At 46.5% G+C, this 21297-nt stretch overlaps 1 protein-coding gene across 3 annotated transcripts in view; it reads right to left on the reverse strand.

The window, feature by feature from the left end:
* Positions 1-17470, reverse strand: part of TMEM229B (transmembrane protein 229B) — a 43550-nt gene extending 26080 nt beyond the window's left edge. Inside the window, exons 1-2 of one of the 3 annotated variants that reach the window (XM_081292213.1) lie at positions 17008-17123; positions 1227-1325 (exon numbers count right to left, since the gene is read on the reverse strand). The gene's annotated coding sequence lies outside the window, so the exon portion shown is untranslated. Of the gene's footprint in view, positions 1-1226; positions 1326-17007; positions 17296-17359 lie in introns of those variants that run through there. The other 2 variants (XM_081292212.1, XM_081292215.1) reach the window with 2 other exon arrangements.
* Positions 17471-21297: the final 3827 nt, after the last annotated feature.

Below are 21297 nucleotides of genomic sequence, written 5' to 3' on the forward strand. Positions count from 1 at the left end.
CAGAATCAACATTCACAGAGAAGTGACCAGAAAACCAGGAGCAGAGCACACAGGGTTTGCTCCAAACAGGACAAAAACTGAGGCTGTGAAAGAAGCACCAAATTTAATATCATAAAAGTTCTAGCTAGAAAACAAAACCAGGAGGGTCAACAGAATGGGATGCTTTAAAAAGTATTATTAGTATCCTTTGGGGAACAAGAGAAGCTACTGAATCCACAAAACCAAGAAAAGTTCAATGTCTTAGAAATGAAGGAAGTAAACTCCCTATACTGAATATGCATTACTTTCAGAATTAGGAAAGTTTTAATTTCCCTTTTAACTGGAGGCCAAGCACAGAAGCAAGTTATTTTTTTTAAATGCCTAGCACAAGACAGATGCCCAGTAAGATTCTGTTAAGTGAACTACTTTGCAAAGAAAAAGGAAGTGGATGCTGCCCCTGGCACCAGCCCTACCAAGGCTGGTCTGTAACTCACTGGCCCCTAAACACATGCTCCTGCCTCTGGGTCTCTGCTCACAGAATTCCCTCCATTTGGAATGTCCTGGTCCCTCCTGTATATTTGTCCACATTTGCCTGTCCTCCAGTGCTCGCTCAAAGATTATCCTCCCAAACAGGAAAAAAAAAAAATTGCCCTCCTTAGCAAAAGGCCCCTGCAACCTACTTAACCCACCATAATCTCTCTTTCCAAGCTCCTAAAGGCACCTGATTCTCCAGGATCGTGGGATAGCTCAGGTCAAGCTGTGCTTTGGGGTCATAATATTGACAACTTCTATGTTCTTTACCTTTCAACGAGTCCAAGTCTTGTCTTGCAGCTTTATCACAGGCAGCCTAAGGACACGGAGAGGGCGCTAGACTTCTTATACCCCACTGTTCCCAATAAAGCTGAGTGGCTTTTGCAATAACATTCTTACATGTCAGCTGAATGACAAATGGGTTTCTGTTTCTGGTGGGAGTGGGAAGAGGAAAATAATCATGGAGATGAGGTGAGTCAACAGGGCTTGGCTAACATAGCCATGCTCTTCCACTTGGACAGTATCCCTCAAAACAGACCTCCTGGTCTCAGAGAGCTTTGAATTCCCACTCCGTGGCCTGGCCAGAAATACCTGGGAATTCTAAGTGGGTGACTGGGATGGAACTGGAACAGAAATAAATGGCAAATCCAGGGAGAATAATGATGGTCGTCAGATGTTTTCTTGGGCACAAAAAATTCCAGTTCTGGGATTCTTACCTTTTTCACATTTTCTCTCCTATTTTGGCCTTCCCTTTTCTTGCTTCTCCGTCGTTTTAGTCCTTCCCTTTCCCAATCTTCCAGGAGGCCTCCATCTTACTGCCAGAAGACAGGGTTAGAACTTTGGGGTCTACTGCTACATGTAGAGGATGTCTTTTGAAGCTGTTCTGACACCTGTTTTGTCTGCAAGCCCATAATAATGAGTCAGGCTCTACTTGTTAAACCACAGCTTCTGGGTTTTATAAGGTATTTCATTTCAAAAAGTTTCATTGCTAGTCCTGTTCACACTGCCTTAGGCCTTCAGGATCCTCCCTTCTGAGATCTCACACAGGCTTTCTGGGGCAGATGCCCTATTTCCAACTCCCCACCACCATTCCTACCACCTAATTCCAGATAACCCCCATCCCAGACAAAAGCACTGTCCCTCTCCCTCCTCAGGCTCAATCTCCCATCTGTGTGTGACCACTTTGCAGCCAGACAGCTGAAAAAGTCTTTAAAGAGACTCACTGAGGGCTAAAGGGAATTGAGGAAACCATCTATTGTTCAAGTTCATTTATTTATTAGTTCAAAATCCTTTATACGCATCTATTATGTACAGACCACTGGATGCTAAGTAGTTTGGCATATGAGTGCTGAGCACAGAAATGGGTCCAGCTGCTTTTATATTTTTATTTCATTTACCTGGTGTTTTGGGTACTGGGGATTGAAATCAGGGATCTCTCCCTTTTTAATTTTTTTTAAACTTTGAGTCAGGGTCCCCTAAGTTGCCAGACTAACCTTGAACTTGTGATCCTCCCACCTCAGACTCCCAAGTTGCTGGGGATTACAAGTGTGTGCCATGAAGCCCAGTGGGATGATTGTTTTGAAAACACTGGAAATATAAAATCTTGGGGAGCTGGGGATGTAGCTCACTGGTAGAGCACTAACCTAACAAGCAGGAGGTTCTGGGCTTGATCCCAAAACTGCAAAAAAAAGGGAGGGGGGAGAGGGGGGAGAGGAGGAGAAAGAAAAAAAAATAGATAAAATCTTGAGAATTCAAGCCAGACTGGGGGGTGCTCTCCTGTACTGTAGACCCAGGTACTCAGGAGGCTGAGACAGGAAGATCACTTGGGTCTAGGAGTTCTTGGCCAATCTGGACAACATAGCAAGACCCTGTCTCAAAAGAAAGAAAGGAAGGGGCTGTGTGTGTGGCTCCTAGCACACGGGAGGCCCTGGGTTTAATACACAGCACCATGCAGGGAGAAAAAAAGAGAATAAAAAGAAGCTACTGAAGCTTTAGCACACACATAAATCTTGTTGTTTCTAAAAACAGTTTTTATATCATAATTTAGAATTGCTTTAATTTCTTTTGAGTAACTTGTGAGATCCTAATGACATCAGCACCGAGGGCCTCTAAAGGTCTTAATCCAACCTGAATAGTAAATTAGGGGTTGCAATCTTAAATGCTGACAAGAGTCAAGCAGCCAAGGCAAATTAGTGATGACTATTAAGAAACAACACAATTAGTGCAGTGCTGGTAAGAAAGCAGAACTGAAAGGATTCCGTGAGTGATTTATGGGAGGAGGAGCTAAGGGGAGGTGTTGGGCATGATACCCAGACTTCTGACCTGGCAGTGGCAGAGTCATTCCCTAAGTGGATGCAGAAAGAGGCACCAGTCTGGGCTGAGCCGCATGTCAGATGTTTTATGTTTGAGATGCCAACAGGACAAACAGAGTGACCAGCTGGAGGCTGGAGATGGGTGGGGAACCCAGATGGAGCTGCGGAGGAGCAGCCTGCTGGGGAGAAGACATATGAGGTGACATACAGGGCCGGTGGAGGACAAGGCGCCGAGAAGGCGGCTGAGGAAGGACACCCACAAAAAGGGCCCTGGGACACCAGGGAAGTGGAGGCAGGAGAGTAGCAGAGGCTACTGCAAAAGTAAGTTGCACAGGGACTGGAAAGACAGCCGCACAAGGTCTCAGTGAATGTTTAAGAAGGAGAGGCTGCAAAGGGAAGTAACTGAGGCAGTGACCTTGAGAGACCAGCTGGTGAAGAAGAGGAGAGAAGCTGCTGGAGGAGGACTAGACATGAGGAGATATCCTCCCTCTTCTTCTTTCTCTTCCCTATCCCCTTGCTCTTCTCTCCCCTCCACCCCTCTCCCCTTCTCTTCCTCTTTCTCTTTCAAGTTATGAGAGATCTAAGGATGTCAAGTGCTAAGAAGAAATCATACTGGGGGAGAGGTCGTGGAGGGGATGTACACCATGGGGCACACCCAGAGGCCCTGGGCTGTCTTGCGGTTGGGAGAGGAGAGCTCAGTGAGCCACAGTCCCAGGGCAGGCAGGACAAACGTGCACTTTATTTTTCAATTTAATTTAATTATTTATTTTTGCAGCACTGTAGACTGAACCCAGGGCCTTGCACATGCGAGGCAAGTATCCTACCACTAGGTTACATCCCCAGTCCACATGTGTCATCCCTTTACACAGAAGGGCCTAGTTCTATGCCCGTCTGCCCTTCTTTCAGACCAGTAGAAGGGAAGGGTGGTCAGCACAGACAGCACCATGGTGGCTGGGGAGTGTTGTAGGTACTCAGAGGTGGAGACCTGGAATGCCTGACATTCTATGAATCCTACACAGCCCACCAAATAACTCCTACGTGACTTGAGAATGTTCCACTGGACAACACAGAAGTGAAAAGTTCATTTGTAATTCATTACCAAAACCTAATTCTCTTTTTGAAATAAAGATGAGGTATTTGGGCTGTGTGTGTGTGTGTGTGTGTGTGTGTGTGTGTGTGTGTATGTGTGTGTGTGGAACTGGGGATTGAACCCAGAGCCTTCTGCATGCTAGGCAAATGGTCCACCTGCTCAGAGGCTAAGCTATACCCTCAGCCCCTTTTGCATGGTTTTAATGTATGCTGACCTGTCCAGGAATGCTGTTAGTATATAAATTGAGTGGACACCATATTCTATGTTCTTTGGAACTTTACTAAGACAGGTTCATCATTTTGGAAAATCAAATCAACCCCCATAAACACTTTTCCTGGTGTCTGAGTCACCTACATCACACACCTGTAGCTCAAGGGTATTTGTGGTGGTTAATTCTTGATGATTCTATGTAAAGGTGCTAGCGTCTGACAGTATCCTTTTGTCTTCTATGTGGCCATGCCCAAGCAGTTACATATTATACTACATGATACTGCATTATAATTATTTTTGCCTCTATTTCTCTTTTAGATTAGAGGTATTCTATTGCATTGACTTTTAAAAATGTCTGGGAGTAGTGGCACATGCCTGTAATCCCAGCTACTTGGGAGGCTGAGGCAGGAGGATCACCAGCTCAAAGCCAGCCTCAGCAATTTAGCAAGACCCTATTTCAAACAACAAAAAAGGACTGGGGTGTAGCTCACTTGTAGACCGTTTATTTAGCACACTCAAGGCCTTGAGTTTGATCCCTAGCACACAAAAAATAAATGAACAAAGTAAAAAAATTAAAATGTATGTATATAGGTAAGTCACTGTATCTGTGATTTTTGGTTTTTATGGTTCTGGGATTGAGCCCAGGGGTGCTCTACCATTCAGCTACATCTCCAGCTCCCCAGTCTTTTTTTTTTTTAGTTAGGGTCTCACCAAGTTGGCCTCAAACTTGTGATCCTCCTGCCTCAGCCTCCCAAGTCACTGGGAGTACAGATGTGTACCACTAAGTCCTGCAGTATCTATGAGTTTTATTCAGAGCAATTAGGAGGCATTACAAATATTTGCTAAATGAAAGGGAAATACCATTGCAGATCATGTGCCCTGAAAGCAAGGGAAACGTCAGTGCTGACAGGGACAAGAAAGCAAACAGAACTAGGTGAATTCAAGTCATCAATCCCATAGGATAAAGACAAGGGTCTTTTATCATTTATTTATATATTTTGGGTGCTGGGCATTAAACCCAGGCCCTCACAGGTGCTAGGCAAGCGCTGTACTGCTGAGAGACACCCTGCTCAACAACCGTCTTCTGTACACATCTATGTAAAGCTCCCGGATGGTGAGTACACAGACAACATGGTCAACCCATGGAGGCTAAAAAAACTACTCAATCGGTACCTTTGGGAAATTTCATTTCCCTGATTATTTCAAATTGTACTCTATCTCAACACTTCCAAGCATCATGACAATAGGAAGAAAATCTCAAGTCGTCTGGAGAGGCCGAGGAAATGATAAATGGTTCAATGTCTGGAGCAGGGATGTGTTTAAAGGAAGCCAAAGAAATAGGTGCCAGGCTTGGTCTGTGGAATATCTTCCTTAATGGACAAGAAGATGAGTAAACAGTATGTAAGAGGATGCTTAAGGATATTTATGGAAAATGCTACATCGTGAGGAATCATGGACAGGAATAAGGATAGAGAAGTAAGCATCCCAAAGGCCCTCCAATCGGTTAAAGTGGCAGAGCCAGAAATATTCACCACTCAGGCTGAGAGGGGTTGGTTCTTAATGGTGGAGGGAAGGTGGAGGGGACCTAAGCTCCCACAAGCCTTGCCATTGCTGTTAAACAGGGACAAAGGGTACAAATTTTAAAAGATGTGCCCTTTGACTAAGGAGATGATAGCTGATTTATGTGTCCTCTGTAATATGAGGACACCAGGGGGCCTAAGGAGAAGGGGAGGGAATGGCCTCCTGTACCATGGAAGGTCCAGAAGCCGGGCTCTGCTAGCCTGGCTTGCCCACTGGCACACACAACTTTGAGTCACTGCTCTTCTCAGTTGCCTCATCAAAATAAAATGAAATAAAACACAATAGAACAACTTAAATCCCATCATTATGAATTTCTCTATTGTTTGCACGTTTTTTCATGAGCATTTGTATATGTTTTTTTTTTATTTTAAAATGTGTGATCAAAGCAGTTATAGGAATTAACCAGCAAGTTGATGGTCATATGAGTAGCTGCATCCCTTCCCAGACAGAAGTGGAGGGACGAGGCTCTCTTGGGTTCCAAAGCAATAACCAGGAGGCATCAAGCTTCTTGGCATGAGCTAACTCTGCCACAGGGCAACAGGGCCCCACCATATTATACCAAATGCCACGTCCAGCAGGTATGTCCCCCCACTCCTTTGAGGAGGCACAGGTTCATCCCAGAGTCCTGGGAAAATGAAAAGCCTTGGTTCTGGAGTTGTGCGGGGATGGAGCAACAGGCCAGTGCTAGAGTAAGGCAAGAAAGGCTCTCACCACAAGCCCAAAACTTAAGAGGGCACCAAAAAACAGGAATCAAGCCAGGCAGTGAGGTACATGCCTATAACCCCAGTGACCTAGGAGGCTAAGACAGGAGGAACGTAAGTTCAAAGCCAGCCTTGGAAACTTAGCCAGACCCTCAGCAACTTAGCGAGATCCAATCGCAAAATAAAAAGGACAGAGGTGTCAAATCCCAGTACATAATTCCCAGAACAAAAACAAACAAACAAAAACCTTAGAAATCAAGTTAAATTATATTTTAATGCAATATTTTTAAAAATCAAATCAATAAACGGTGGCCAAAGGCTATGTAAGGTTCTGTGATGTTTGAAGAATCCAAAAACCTGTCCCATCCCCGGGCGCAGTGGCACACACCTGTAATCCCAACAGTTCAGGAGACTGAGACAGGAGGATTGGGAGTTCGAAGCCAGCCTTAGCAAAAAGCCAGGTGCTAAGCAATCAGTGAGACCCTGTCTCTAAATAAAATGAAAAACAGGGCTGAGGATGTGGCTCAGTGGTCAAGTGCCCCTGAGTTCAATCTGTGGTACCAAAAAACCCCCACAAAACCCAAAGACCTATCCCACCTCAGTGCCAACATCAACTTTGTTGAGAAATGTCATTCAGCACTACAAGGCCTTATCACAAACTCTAGGAATTCAGAATTTTTTGGATTTTTTTAAAAGGCAATATAGAGTCCATATAATAAAATACATAATTACCATAGCGAAGTCTGGAGCAAAGTCCTTCAGTGAAACACATTAACATTTTTTGCAGTAACATTTGTGACTACTCTGCCAGGTGAAATGACCATCGATGGCCTTGTTAGTTCAGGTCAGCTCTTGCTATTATGGAGCTAAAGTTTTCTGACAGTACAGTGGCTCACGCATGTAATTCCAACCTCTCCGAAAGTCGAGGCAGGAAGATCGTAAGTTTGAAGCCAACCTGGGCAATTTAGTGCCGCAGTCTGGCTGGGCACAAAATCACGAGCCACTCACAGCTTTGTAGATTCAAACAGCAACTCTTTATTCCCGAACTCACACCGGCCCTCTACACACACGTTCTGGGGAAATCCATGTTCTGGGCCAAATTCCACGTACTCCACCAGGCTCCGAATCCCAAATACTTTTTGAATCCCACGGGAACTCAAGGAGCGGAGGCAGCAGGATACGCCCTATTCCCAGCAGGGTACACCTTAAACCTGGAACCGCCCTAAACTGGATCCACCCTGGTCCTTGAGCAAGGTCACCTTTCTCAAACATACATGCAATGTCACTGCAAATGTCCAAGGCAAGTCCATTTCCATGAGTCCTTCCTCTAAGCAACATGGGGTACGCTGGCAAGGAAATTGTCATACCTACTTGGCTAATGGCTCTCAGCAATTTAGTGTGACTATGTCTCAAAATAAAAAAAGGCCAGGGGTGTGGCTCAGTGGTAGAGTGCTTGCCTAGCACGTGGGAGACCCTGGGTTCAATCCCCAGCACTGAACTGGAGGAGAAGGAGGAGAGGTCTGAGATTTTGACTTTGCCAAGAAAGGACCGTGGGCCTAATTAGCATTACATAAATTTTTTAAAAAGCAGCAGATTGGACACAAAATGTTTGTTTTAAATTAATGCTGAAAAGAGTACTGCAAAGTCTTTGCTGGTGATTAACCAGAGGAAGGCAGTTTCTAGACATCAGTTAGCAGACTTATTGCATATTTTTCTCCAGTCAACAACTAATATTATTAAATACTTTCTGTGTGTAAAACCTGTGTAAAGACTGCTGAACCCTCAGGAACTTAAAAATCAGTGGGAACAAAGAAAAATAAAATCACACATATTGAAAATTGAGGGGATCTAATATACATCCACATTTTTTTCAGTAACAGGGACTGCAGCCACAGGTGCTCTACCACTGAGTGTATCCCCAGCCTCCTTTTTTTTTTTGAAGCAGGGTATTGCTAAATTGCTGAGGCTGGCCTCAACTTGTGATCCTCCTTTCTCAGTCTCTGGCAAAGAGAGTAGAGAATCTGTATTTTCTAACTGTATGTTCACTGTCTTTTGCATAAAAGCATGTAATAATTGCAGCTTTGTGATGGAATGACAAGACTTCAAAGATCCTAATACAGTGGTTTTGGTCAAATATACCTTTGTGCCCAGAGGGCTCTGACTTTTAAAAGGAGTAGATGTGGGTAGGCAGTGGGGCAGAGAGATCCTTCCAGGCCGCGCTCAACAATGTGAGGCAGGATGAACTTGTGCAAACCAGGTCACCTGTGCAAGTGGACTAGGCTTTGGTTAAAAGACATGGTAGGAAATGTTGGAGCAAGAGTTGTTTGGTAAAGCAAGTCAAGACTGCGTGGAGAACATGAATCAGAGTGAAGGATCTGCAAACTCGGCGTTTCCCAAGCAGTTGCATGCCACTCTCATGACTAACCATGGCTTCCTGCTACCCTTATTGGAAGTGACAGAGTGTCATGTTTAAAAGTGCATTCTCAGGCTGGGTGTGGAGGTGCATGCCTGTAATCCCAGGGACTAGTAGTATCACGAGCCGTCCGTGGGCTGTGTGTGGACAATGCTGCACATTGTAGCCTAATGAGGGGATCAGTCTGGCAGTGGGAACTGCCTGTGGCACCCCCACAGGAACTGACGCCTGATGCAGGTGAACTTCCCCTTCAAGCTCTGCCAAATATCCCACATAGCACCTGAGATGGGCGTGACCTGAGAAGATGTTGTTTTGCCATACTAGTGCACTCAGGACTGGGAGGTGTAGGTCAGTGCTTGCCTAGCCCGCATGACACCTAGGTTCAATTCCTAGTATGGCAAAACAACAAAAGTGTACACTCAGCCAGGCACAGTGGTACATGCCTGTAGTCCCAGGGGGCTGAGGCAGAAGAATCACAAATTCAAGGCCAGCCTCAGCAACTTAGCAAGACCCTGTCTCAAAATAAAAAGTATCAAGGGCTGGGAGTTAGCTCAGTAGTCAAGTGTCCCTGGGTTCAACCTCCAGTACAGAAACAATTATAAAAAAGTGGACACTCTGGGGTCAGATTAATTCTATTTGAATCCTGACTCTGATGTCAACTGTGTGGCCTTGGGTGACTTGCTAAATTTCTCTGCCTCAGTTTACTCAGTCTCAAAATAAAAAGGGATGGGTATGTACCTCCATGGTGGAGTATCCCTGGGTTCAATCCCTGGTACTACAGAAACAAACAAAACAAAACAGAAAGTCTGTACTTGTTCAGTTGGAGACACAAATTTTTTTTCCTGAATCTTTTTGACCTGTGGTTGGTTGAATCCACAGACACATAACCCATGGATATGGAGGGCTAACTGCATAAGAACTCAATAAATGTTCATTGTTCTCATCAATGTCTTTATTTCAGTCAATTTTTTAGTTAAATATGTATAGTAGCCTCATCCTAAGCAATAATATCCATGACATCATGGACTCATTGTGAGTTATAGTTTTGATGATACACATATAATAAGATGTCAAATCAAAATTCTGACATAGGCACCAAGATAGGGTAGGTATAATGCTGCCCAGTGTGACACCAGATAAGGATGCACATTGTCAAGAGAGACACAAATGCCCTTCTCAGTGTGAGGGTGTGTCACAAGGGGCAGGCTGGAGGAGCACCTCTGCAGAGAAATTTGGGGAGTGCTGTTGCTATCTGGTGATCTCACCCTACCTCCATCCTGAAGGCAAGCTGTTGAGAGGAGCCACAACAGGACTGCTCAGGAAACTTGATGACTGCTTCCTGAAACTAGGAGGACAGGGTGAACTGGATTCTGATCACCACCTGACACATTCAGAGGGTAAGACACAGACCAGCCATCAGTTGTCAAAGGCCAAGAAAGAATACTGAGCTGGGGGTCAGCCTGCATACCCAGGTTCACTGTACCAAAGGATGTATGATTGGTTCCCAGGACTAATATGGGCCACATGCAAGAGAAGTCTGGCAGGTCAGGGGAGATAGAACCCTGGGCTGAAGTAGGCCAAATCCAAGTGCAGAATGTGAAACATACACTAAAAGCACAACTTTACTGCTGCCTTGCTTGGGGGCTTCTCCCTTAGGGACAGTCAGAGGATGAAGGGGGAGGTGAAGTTTGTTTTTTTTTTAAGATACAAAAGGTGCCTCCCATGGTGAAGGAAATGGTGAGCAGAAAGATATACAAAGGCCACCTCTTAGTTGTCCCACTGAAACAGTCAAAGACGGAATGACTTGACCCGGCTCCGCTCACAAGAAGGTGCTCACTCCAGCTCTGACTGTTAACTTCCAGTACGGCTTCTCTCTCCTTCAACTCTCTCTCTGCTCTCCCAACTCTTGACTTCCTACAGTTCCAAACCAGCTAAGTTTTTACCTGAGAAAGGCCAGAATCATCTAGATTCTGGACCATCCAGCACAATCAGCAGAAGGGATATTACAGAATACCTTGTCCAACATTCTTATTTCATAGATAGAGAAACTAAAAGCCAAAGAATTCACTTCATGCCCAGGGTGACTGAGTGGAAACAAGAGCCCAAGTCTCCTGGCCTCTAGCAAACTGTAGCATCATGCTAACTCTAAGAGGGGTCAGCTCACCTCCCCTAGGCCACTACCTCAATCTTTATTCTTCTTCTACAAACACCTCAAAGCAGTAGAGGAGGTATATAGCTAACCTGTCTAGAGTAAACAAGTGTGAATCTCAATAAACTAGGTAGTCATTATTTTTAATTTAATAATTTAATTTAATTTGGGGGGGGTACTGGGGATTGAACCAAGAGGTACTTAACCACTGAGTCGCATCCTCAGCCCTTTTATTTTGTATTTTGAGACAGGGGCTCACTAAGTTGCTTAGGGCCTCACTAAATGGTTAAAGCTAGCTTTTTTTTAATTTTTTTTTTTTTTTTTTTTTTTTTTTTTTTAGTTCTCGGCGGACACAACATCTTTGTTGGTATGTGGTGCTGAGGATCGAACCCGGGCCGCACGCATGCCAGGCCAGCGCGCTACCGCTTGAGCCACATCCCCAGCCCCTAAAGCTAGCTTTGAACTTGTGATCCTCCTGCCTCAGCCTCCGGAGCCACTGGGATTACAGGCATATACCACTGCACCTGGCTAGCTAGTCATCTTTAAATGGAGTAATCAGCATCCATAAATACTTTGTTAGAAGGATTGGCAGTCTAAAGCTTTCTGTACTTTGCAGAGTGTACCTGGGACCCAAGTCATAATCAGGTCTCCCAGCTGCATTATAATTATGGACAGGGGAAGGAACAGAAACTGGGCTGGTGGGCGAAGACTGGAGTCAAAAGCATCTGCAAAGATAAGCTGCTATGCCTGGTGTAGTAATATAACAGAAAGGAAAATGCTGCCCCAGAGCCTGTTAATCAAGAGGAAATTTTTGGCATCAAAATAAAATGGGGTTTATAAAGCACATTCCTATGCCAAGCAGAAAGCCTGTTCCCCTTATAGGAACTCCCAGGCCATCTGGTCTGCTTCCCCACTGCAGGGTACAGACCTCTCCCTCCTTCCCGAACATTCACTGGGATGCTTGTTTTCAAATAAGAATCTGTATTTTCATCTCCCTTTACTAAATGTGCCCAATCCACATCAACTCTCCTTGTATATTAAGTACCTCCACATTTACCCTCTCCCCAACATCTGTTCTATTACCCAATCCAAGGATAAAGAACACAACAGAATCAGATCTCAGTTCAAATCTCAGTTGGAATGCTTATTAGCTGCATGATAAGTGCAGTCACTTTATCTTACAGAGACTCAGTTTCTCATTACTGTGAGAGGAGGAGGACATAGGGCTTAGCCCAATGCCTCGTACATAGTTCTCATCCAATAAATGGTGGCTGTCAACTGTTATTGCTATGATCACTGAAGCCAGCTGAAACTCCATTTGTGAAATTATATCTCAGAGGTTGCAATGAAGTGAGTAAATCAAGGAGGGATCCCAGATTTCCTGATTCCTGAAACTTTTGCCAATCATTTGCTCCCATACAAATAGCATCAATGCCCAATGACCTAGAAATCTGGGTAAGTGATCACATTGAAGTATCACAGCTGGTGATTTAACAAACCCGTGCAGTACTAGAAACTGTGTGGCCATATGAAAGCTTTAAGCCATCTACAGGTCAGCATAAGAAGGTCAGCTCATTACTTATAGCAAGAAAACAAAACAAGACAAGGGCTGGGGTTATGGCTCAGTGGTAGAGCACTTGCCTAGCATGTGCGAGAACTGGGTTTGATTCTCAACACTGCATAAAGTAAATAAAATAAAGGTCCATTCACAACTTTAAAAAAAGACAAGACATAAACCTGGAACCACTGCTGATGTTGCCCAATGGTAACACTATTTCTTGCCCACATCTGTTTTAAAATGGCAGATAAAAGACAAGCCAATGTCCTGGCTTTGGAAAGGTTTTTGTTTGTTTGTTTGTTTATTTTGATTAGGAACAACAGGGGAAAAGATCCTAAGGACTAGAGACCAAGATGGGGTTTGAGATCACAGATCATGAGAAAGGTGATGGGGATTGCCAACAGGCTGAAAACAGGTCCCTGTCAATGTTCCTAAAAATGGCAGTTACTGTCCACAAGGTGGGCTTCTTGCTGACGAGGGCCTTCCCCTCCACTCACTGTGCCAGCAATGAAATCATGGAGCCCCAGGAAGTACATTTTATCTCAAAGCATGAATTGCTCCTCAGAAGTCCAGAAAAGAATCCTCTCTTTGTGGCCCTTCAATCTCCTTGGCTGGATTCCCTAGTTCCTTGGGGCTGGTGTCAAGGCCTTACTAAAACTCAGGGTAATTGACCTTTCTGATGAACATGAACCATTCCAGAATCTCATGACAGGGGTGCCTCTTAAAAACTGAGCTAATGAATGAATGAACCAGCTAGAAAGCATTTCTTACCCAAGTCCAACTGCAAAAGCAGTCAGAAGTGGCAAATCTACTATGTTCTAAATGCAAGGCTTCTAGAGAGGAAAGCACTTTCAGAAAGTGCTCTCTCCAACTACATCTCCTTATTTTTTGTTGTTGTTGTTGTTGTTGTGGGAATTGGACACTGGGGCACTCTACCACTGAGCTTCATTCCCAGGACTTTTTACTATTTTTTAAATTTTGAGACAGCATCTTGTTAAGTTGCCCAGGCTGGTGTTGAATTTGCAATTCTCCTACCTCAGCCTCTGGAGAGGCTCGGATTATAGGTGTACAAGAAGGTACCCAGTTGATATCTCCTTATCTACTAGATCTTCCTATAATAATTGGCAGGTGAAGTCTTGTATGGTGCCATGTTTCCCGAGGAAGGTGCAAACTGAAGACCCAAGTCCTGCCCATGTAGACTGCATCATCATTTCAATGATGCTGTTCATCCTACAATACCGGCGATAGGAGCCAGGAGCCCTGAACAGATGTCAAAATCCCTGGGAGCCAGGAGTCCACCATGCAGCCCGAGGCATGTGAACAAAGGGAAGGGGGCAGGTTTTCCTTTTTATCCTGGGAATGTGCTGGGTTACTCATTCCACCTCAGTTCTCTATGGATACTTGTTTCAGGGATAGAAGCCACTCCCTTTTCCTTGAATCACAGCAGCATGAGCCGTCATACATCTTGAACCAAACACACTGGTACCTAAATTCTTCATGCATCTCTATTTCATAATAGAAAGGTCTAACCTACAGATCTCATAGAATGCTTGACTCGAATCACTCTCAGTAACTCCTAGGGAAGGGAAGGGAAACTCCCCCAGCATATGCACAGCCAGTGTGTTGACTCTCCGTGTGACTCAGTTTCCCTCAAGGGAAACCAAAACTGAAAAACTCCCCTGGGTACCCCTTCCCCCCAAATCATCTCATACTTTACTTTTCAAATACAAACCCTGCAATTTCTTGGAGATGGTGGCATGGGGAGAATAAGCAGAAAATCAGGCTAGTAAGGCTGGATTTCTTCCTGACAAAATATCCAAATCGCTTTCCCTATTCTCTCCTTGGCCAGGTACTGTCACAAAAGTGGCTGAGAGTTTGCCAGGCAGAAGTTATACACACCTTAAAATGAATGTTCCTGAAATTAAAAAAAAAAAAAACAAAACTAAAACCCAAACTACCATGTCTATAATTTGGGGGTGGAGAGAACTGGGAGGAGAGAGTAAAGAGATACAAATTTGAGAGCCATCCAGCTGGGGGAGGGTTAGCTATCCCTTTCCTCCCTCAAGGACAGCCAGATCTGATAGGGTTGCTGATAAGGCCAGGCTGCCTCTCCTTACTGCCTGTACCCAGGTCTCTCCCTATGACATCAGAGCCCCCAACATCATAGGAGACTCTTCTTAGAGCTTGGAGGGTCCAGGCCGGATAATGTCCAGGCCGGATAACCCCAGGAAAAATCCTACCAGGGAGGAGCTCCGCGATGTCCCAGGAACAGAGGCAGACAGAAAAGACACACTGCCTGTGTACGACAGCAACAGCTTCTCTGATAAAAACTACACTTTTAAACCCAACACTAAGCTTTCCCTATCACAAAAGCTGTAATTTCGCCCTTTCCTGTAAAATGACACTTTTCCCTTTAAAAACAATATGCAAATCCAATACAACTGAAATAAACACGGTATGAGGCTCACTAACTAAGCTAATCTCTTTCATTCAAGGACCCAAGACTCTTAAATTACTTTATAAATGTAAAAATTCATGCCTCATCACTTTCAAAGAGGGAGTCAGAGGAGTATCATTTTTCATCTTATAGTCTGAACACAGGAGAAACAGTCCACAGTAGTGCCCACTCTCTCAACTCTGGGGTGGGAGGTCAGGCCTCCATAACAACATCTTCAGCTATGAATAAACAGCTTGGGATAAACCCAATGGGGAAATGAGCAATCCTCAACCCTGCCCTGTTACAGTGGAGAGGTCTACAGAAGCAGGCCAGCTGGGCTCTCTGGTCCAGGGTCTGCACCTGACTTTAGCCACAAGTTCCAGGAACATAGATCTAAAGTTCAGGGCACTTCATTTTCTCCAGCTAACCATCACTGGTCCTGAAACCTCCCTCGCTCCAGTATCTTAAAAGTGGCCAAATTAGCTTGTCATTTCTTTCCAAGGACCAGCTCGCCCACCCCACAATTCACATATACACCCCATCTCTGTCTCCAAACACAAAGTTGCATCCATGTCTCTAAAGTCAGGTGTCCTAAGCAGGCCCACTCCTAGCCCAGATACTTGTATCATTAGTTCACTCACAGGATAGGAGAAGAGTCACCCAGAAGCTCAAACCCCTCCAGTGTCTGCCATCTGCCGTCTCCACAGGCAAGCAGGTCTGCCTCCAACCAGGGAAAAACCTGAGCTCCCTAAAGGCTGTCCTGCCACAGGATGGGAGCCAGTGGTCACATGCAAGCCAGCTGGGAGCTCAAGACACCTCCTTCCTGGGGACACAAGGTCAGGGTCTGGGGACCTGGAAACTGGCCCATTTGTTTTCTAGAGAGAAAGAAGCTGTACCACCCCCAAGGCAGGCTGTTCAGCCCTTCTCTTGACCCTTTTCCTGTCACAGCAAATACAGAAACCTAGGCTCCCCATGATCCAAGCCTGAAGGCCACAGTAACAGTTCATTTGTTACTGGGGTGCTGAGACCACATGAGAATGCACGAGCAGAGCCCCCAAGATTATGCTGGCAGACAGCTCCCCAGGGTCCTGCTCTTTTCCTCCTGCAAGAGTCTTGAAGCAGCATCAGAACAACCTGCCACTCCCAGCTCTATACCTGAGAAACCAAACATAACCCTGCAGGAAACCCTGGAGAAAGAAAGGAGACAGAGGAAGAAGCAACGAGGGTCAGTTTCTGACTGGGCAGAGAAAAAGGGAAGGAAGACACCTGGGAAAAATGCCAATGCCTCCCTGTCCTTGCCAGGAACAGCGTTGTGTGGCTCCCCATCCCGGCACTGCACCTCCCACCAAGGACCAGAGATGAGGAGGGCAGATTAAGAGCTGGCGGCCTGAGGCTGGGTTGGGGTCCTGATCCTGGATGGGCACGGGGGCAATCGAGAACGCCCAATTGTACAGCCCACCATCACCCAGATTGGTATGCATCCCCAGGGGGAAGCATCAGGATCATTTTGAAAGGGCTCCCTCCTCTTCAGCAAAGTCCTGTCTCAAACTCAGGAGGGTCCGTGGTTCCCACTCCCAAGCCCTGACTCCCCAGCGTCTACCTAGACTGGCGCCCCCCTCTGTTCTCTCGAAGCGGCCTCCCGGGTGCTCTCTGCCGAGGGGAAGAGGTGTCAACCTTCCGCTGCCCGAAATCCCCCGCCGGATCCTTCACCCTCGCCTCTCCTCGAGTCCCCTTTGTTTCAGGCGGGGAAAGTTGCCAATGTGCACCCCTTTCCCCAACACGCCCCCCTGTGCGCCCATCCCCCGCAGGGAATCCAAGCCCGGGCGCACCAGCTAATCTGCGGCTCGCTCTCCAGCTGGGGCAGCCGCTTCGAAACCGAAAGCAAAGAGGAAGCGGGATCCGGCAGTGCCCCCAAGCATGGTCGCCCGGTCTTCCCCAACACAGCTCCCCCATCGCCCGCGCCCCCAGCGCTCGGCGCTGCCCGCCCCGCTCGGCCACCTCTCTCGGTGGCGGAAAGGCCTCTCTGCGGGCATCGGGGGCACCTACCGATGCGGGGCCAGAGCCACGGGCAGGGGCAGGGCAGGGCCGGGCCGGCCGCCCGCGGGGCGCAGGTGCCGCCAGGAGCGCCGTCTCCCCGGCTGGCTCCCGCTCCTCCTCCCGCGCCAGGACTCGGGGCGCTCTCCTGCGCCGCCTGCTCCCCGCCCCCACGCCCGGCGCTCGGGCTCCCCCCGCGCGGAGTTGCCGGCCGTGCCTCCCCCACGCCGCCTCGCTAGCCCGCGCAGCTCCTAGTCCCGCATCGTGTGCCGGCGCCCGCCGCGGCGGCGCGGGGGCTGGAGGGCTATAACCGCCGCTGCCGGGGCAGAACGGATCCCCAGGCGGCGGCGGCGGCAGCACTCACCCATAGTACGGATGCGCTGCAAACTGCACATGCTCGCGTCTGACAGGCGCTCAGCCCGCCGCCCTGCTTAACTCCTTGCGCGCCCGCTCGCCCGCCCGCCCGGCTGACCCCTCCGACCCCGCCGCCTCTCAGAGCCCGGAGTCAGCCTTGACCCCGGCGCCTAGAAACACGCCCCGATCCCTGGCAGCGCAGGGAGCTACCAGGAAGGGCTCCTCGGCCCTCCTTGCCTAGGCCATCCCTCCTGCATTGGAGGTGTCTGCCGGAGGCCCCCGCCTCCCTGCTTGCAGGAGTTGTGGGGACCCCTGTACAGTATCCACTGTGGGCATCGTGCAGGCCCGGGCTACCTGAGGGTGACAGTTCATGTGGCGGGGCAGATGCACCGTATGTCAGCCAGCATTGTGCTCTGTTCAGTCTATTCATTAACAGTCCTACCAGTTCATTTTTTTATGATTTCCATTTCCAAGATGAAGAAACTGAGGCCTGTGGAAGCTAAGGAATTTGCCTAAGGCAAGTCCTGTGCCACCAAGCTCTACGATTTGGTTTACACAAAAGATTAAACAATGTGTTCTTTCTGAAGAGAATCTAGATTCTTCTATTGGGAGGTGGAAAATATTGGATGTCATTTGGAAAGCCTGGAGATTCCTCAACATGGAACGTGGGGAATAGATAGCCTGGAAGCCCAGGAAGTGGAGGAGGAGTGGAGGAGGAAGAGAGGACGATGACAGGTCCCCAAACTGGTCCTGGGTCTTGAGAAAGGCTGAGCAGGGAATGGGAATGAAATCCCCCATTCCCACTCCAGTCCTGGGTTCTGGTGTTAGGTACTTCAGTCAAAAAGAAGGGACATCTTTGAAAATGGTATGTCACCCAGAGGGGTCCTTTTTAAAAAGGACCCAGCCAGAGAAGTTGCCCTTTTCTAATTCTCACACACATACCCTATTGTGTGTCCACCCTATGTGTTCCTAGGCCTCCTCTGAGGGGTTTGATGGCTGCTTCCCTGGGCCTGGGGGTGTAGCTCAGTGGTAAAGCAAGTGCTTAGCATGCAGGAAGCTTTGGGTTCAACCTTCAATACACACACACACACACACACACACACACAACCTGGAGGAAGGAAATGGGGAGAGGGATGACCAGAGAGACTGTAGTCCTTATCCGTTTTTATAATATGCCACCGGGACAGAGCTCTCAGAAGTCACATGAAGTCTTCCAGGATGAACCTGACTTTCATCCAGCAGGTCGTGTCCCACTCTGGGCAAGAAACTAGGCAGCTTTCCTACTTTTGGAACTTAATTTGATCCTATGTCTTCCCCTAATTGCCTGATGGAGACATGGGTTTTCCATTAACCTCCTATCCCTGGCCAAGATATTGAAAGATCCACAAAGGTGCATCCCAAAACTGAGTGTGGGCAATGTGGACTGGGAGCTCTAAGCCCATTGGAGATAGCCAACCCATTTTTCTCTAAGAAAAGCTCTGAATTTCCAATAGGGAAAGAGGGAGTTATCTTGGGTTCCTCAAACCTGTATAGGAAAGACAGCCCTGAGATGCTATTGCTAAGAGCTCTTGACCCCATTATTCTCCTCTGTATAAGGAGATAATATTACCTACTTCATAAGCATACTATGATGACCCAATGTCATAATGCATTTAAAGTTCTGAGCACACAGTAGGCTTTCAATAATAGGAAACTGTTTTGCTGGGGGTAAGGCAGGGAGAAGGGAGAAGGGGTCAGGGTTACAAGCAGCTACGTGGGCTGTGCCTAAGATATTGTCAGACAGGATAGAGACCCCTCTAGGATCACCTTGGCAAGAAGCAGCTTCACTAAGTCTAGCAGCAAGGTCCAGCTGAGGAAGAAAGATACCCCTTGCCAAGCATAGGACTCCCACTCTAGTTCTCTGCATATTTTGCAGGCTCAGCTCTCATCTGGGCTCTGGGAGGCAGCATTGAGCAGAGGAAGGCGTAATGGGCTGGAAAGCTAGCAAGAACTGAGTTCCCGCAACTTGTCCATTAGGCACTGTAGGTCAATGTCTAGTGCCAAAAATATTTTTAGGGCTCCACAGACACGAATTTCTTCTAAAATTGGTGGCAAAAAAAAAATAAGGCTTGAAGTCAAAGAAAAGGTTTTCATATATAATATTAATATTTTTATCCTCAGCATAGTAACCCAAGGTGTCAGTTACAGGATCAGAGAAAAGGAAGAATTAGGAACCAAGATACAAGGCTTTACATCATCCCATCTCTCTCCAGCTGTTTTCTAGGCTTAACAACACGATGGGATTTTGCTCATTCCTACATTAGGGATCTTTCTAGCAAATTGTATAGTGCCTTACGATTGGCATATCTTCTCTCTTTGGGTAGGGCAACTATTTCTATCTCCTTACATAAATGAGAAAATCAAGGATCAGAAAGGTTGTATAGTTTGGCTAAGGTTAGATTTCTAGGAAAAGCAAAATGCAGTTCAAACTCAGGTCTATTGGCAATCCATCCAAGGTTCTTTCCATCTCTACCAAGATTTCAAATAAAAACAGGCATGTACTGGGCAGAGCAGTCTGCTGCAGCAGTGGACCTAAAAATAGCATCTGTACCCAGGAGTGGTCCCTTGGCTTTCCACCCAAAGAATACTAAGACCCACACAGTGTTGTCAAAGTAGGCACAGTCAACATGGTTATAGTGATTCCAGTACAAATTGAAAGTAGGACAAACCAAGCCCCCTATACTAATACACACCAAAGAATGCCCGCCCCTCTTTTTCCTTCTGGTCTTACCAAAGCAAGTAGAGCAGTATGGTGGACAAAACAGAGATAGATTTGGCTCTGGCAGAGTGGGATTTCTTTTTAAAGTTCATGACTTTTATTTTCAATTCTAGATTCTGTAAAATGGAATGAGTGCACCTCAGATCCGGATTTGAGTTCAGACTCTATATCCTAGTTGGACATCCTTAAGGTAGTTCATTTAGCCTTTCTCAGCCTGTTTTCTCATCTGCCAAATGAAAATGGCAATAACACCCATCCCTGGGGCTGATGTGAGAATAAAATGATGCTTATAAGGAGCATTCTTTTTTTTTTATTGTTGGTATAAGGAGCATTCTTGATGCCAGGCACATAGTGTGTAGGTAATGAATGGCAGTAACTCCACACAACACAGAAAGTCCCTGCCATAGGAGGCAGTTGATGATAGTTCTCTTCAGCCCTCCCTTTTGCCACTAGACAGGGAAAGAAAAGTCTTCCAAGTATCTTTGTAGTCTTTAAAGAGCCTTGAACATGTTCAGTTCTTAGGTATATTTTCCTAAGGATAAGAACTTCTCTGCCTTTCCTCCAAAGCACACCATCCATAAAGGGCTTGCTCTTGTCTCTACCATAGGAATGTTCTTGATGACTTTCAAAGGGAATCAGAAAGATTTCTTTATGTTTGCTAGAGAGGGATTGCCCTCTGACCGCAATTCAGGAGAGATGTGACTCAAGAGTAATTTCTTGAAGGGACTGGCCTGCAGCCAGATGAGAAAGGGTCTGGGAAGGAGCTGAGCACAAAAATTGGAGATCAAGGGCTGGGGATATGGCTCAAGCGGTAGCGCGCTCGCCTGGCATGCGTGCGGCCCGGGTTCGATCCTCAGCACCACATACAAACAAAGATGTTGTGTCCACCGAGAACTAAAAAATAAATATTAAAAATTCTCTCTCTCTCTCTTCCCCCTCTCTCTCACTCTCTTTAAAAAAAATGGAGATCAAGAAAGGACCATATACAGTGTGTCACAGATGCTGTGATAAGCAAGAGAAGTGGCATAGAAGCAGAGGAAGCACACAATATTGAAGGCAATGTTGAATTTGGGATTATTTGGATTAGCTTTATAGGAAAACAACCTGAGTGAAAGAGAAATGAGAAAAGGGGCATACAGTCTAGGTAAGCAGTAACATGCTGCATTTGAAAATATGGAGAGTCTCTACCA

The sequence above is a fragment of the Spermophilus citellus genome (genome assembly GCF_964194105.1).
Source record: "Spermophilus citellus genome assembly, chromosome: 4".
NCBI classification, from domain to species: Eukaryota; Metazoa; Chordata; class Mammalia; order Rodentia; family Sciuridae; genus Spermophilus; species Spermophilus citellus.